The following is a 1248-nucleotide window of genomic DNA, read 5'->3' on the forward strand; positions in this document are numbered from 1 at the left end:
CACAATACGAATGGGAGGAGCTGCCCATTACCTTGATAAGAAATATAACAATAGCAATTGAAGTGGCAATAAGGTGTATATATATTTTTGAAGAAGAAACTAATTTATTATTCTGGAGGAGTTTATGATAATATAATAAATCTTCTATTCTATGACGCAACAGCCATGTGTTTATGTACAGCTACTGGGCTAGATGTTGTTGTATCGTGATTAATTCTTGCTTCGTTTGGATTTGTTTGTTTGTTTTTTAAATTAAATTGATATGATGCTTTTTTAAAATGTGTGCATGGTGAAGCCATGTGTGGAATGAGTGACACGCTAGTCTCTGCTGTGAAATTTGATAGCTTTTCAAGATGTCTGACGGTGACAAACTACGTGAGGAATTCTAGTCGGGAAAAAAAAAACCACCTTCTGTACTTCTGCTTGCAGCTCTCGTCTCTCTGTCTTTAGCTGTGAGGAAAGACACACGCACGCAAAGGTCTTCCTCATATGTGCTCGAAATCAGACCTTTTCGATAAATATACTGAGTAAAGATGTCCCTGCTGCACTATATTATTACCACTTGGCAGATGTATCTTTTGGGATCTGAAACCATAGCCTGCCATGTGAGAAGAGGTTCTGAACTCTGAAGCAGTCTTTTGGCGGAGTATGGTGCCGAGTGCTAAGGCAAAGGTGAAGGAAGGAAGGCTTGTTTTTTTAAAGGTATCTATTGCCCTACTAGTCACAATCTATGATTTCCTGGAAAAGTTGTACTCATTATAAAGCGTTCCTGCTTTACTAGTGTAGTGTTCTTGAAGTAAATAAATCAACGAACATTGAGCATCTGCACTTTAAATCGGCAAGACTTTTTGCATGTCTGGAGAGAAAACGATATAACAGATCTACATGCAGTATGAATGACTGTGTGGATTTGTGTGAGTGTGTGACAGTTAATGACTGAAGCTACGCTTTTTGTATACTGTACACTATGCATGTCGTTTCATGTTCTCTAACCTGAAATCACCAAATCTAGTCATATCACTTAAAAAGGGCATTTTTACTAACGGCGTTGTACATTTATTATCGAAAATGATGTTCATTTGCAATATACATATATATGTAAGCGGATTCTGTTCATTTTGCCATGTACTGTATATGACGTTTTTGCTTCTTGTCACTGTAAATACTGTACATTTAATAATGTATTTGATTACTGACTTCATGATGCATCCATATTTTGTGTTTCACTGGGGGGGGGGGGGGGGGGGG

The sequence above is a fragment of the Aplysia californica genome, unplaced genomic scaffold (assembly GCF_000002075.1).
Source record: "Aplysia californica isolate F4 #8 unplaced genomic scaffold, AplCal3.0 scaffold00132, whole genome shotgun sequence".
Classification (NCBI taxonomy): domain Eukaryota; kingdom Metazoa; phylum Mollusca; class Gastropoda; order Aplysiida; family Aplysiidae; genus Aplysia; species Aplysia californica.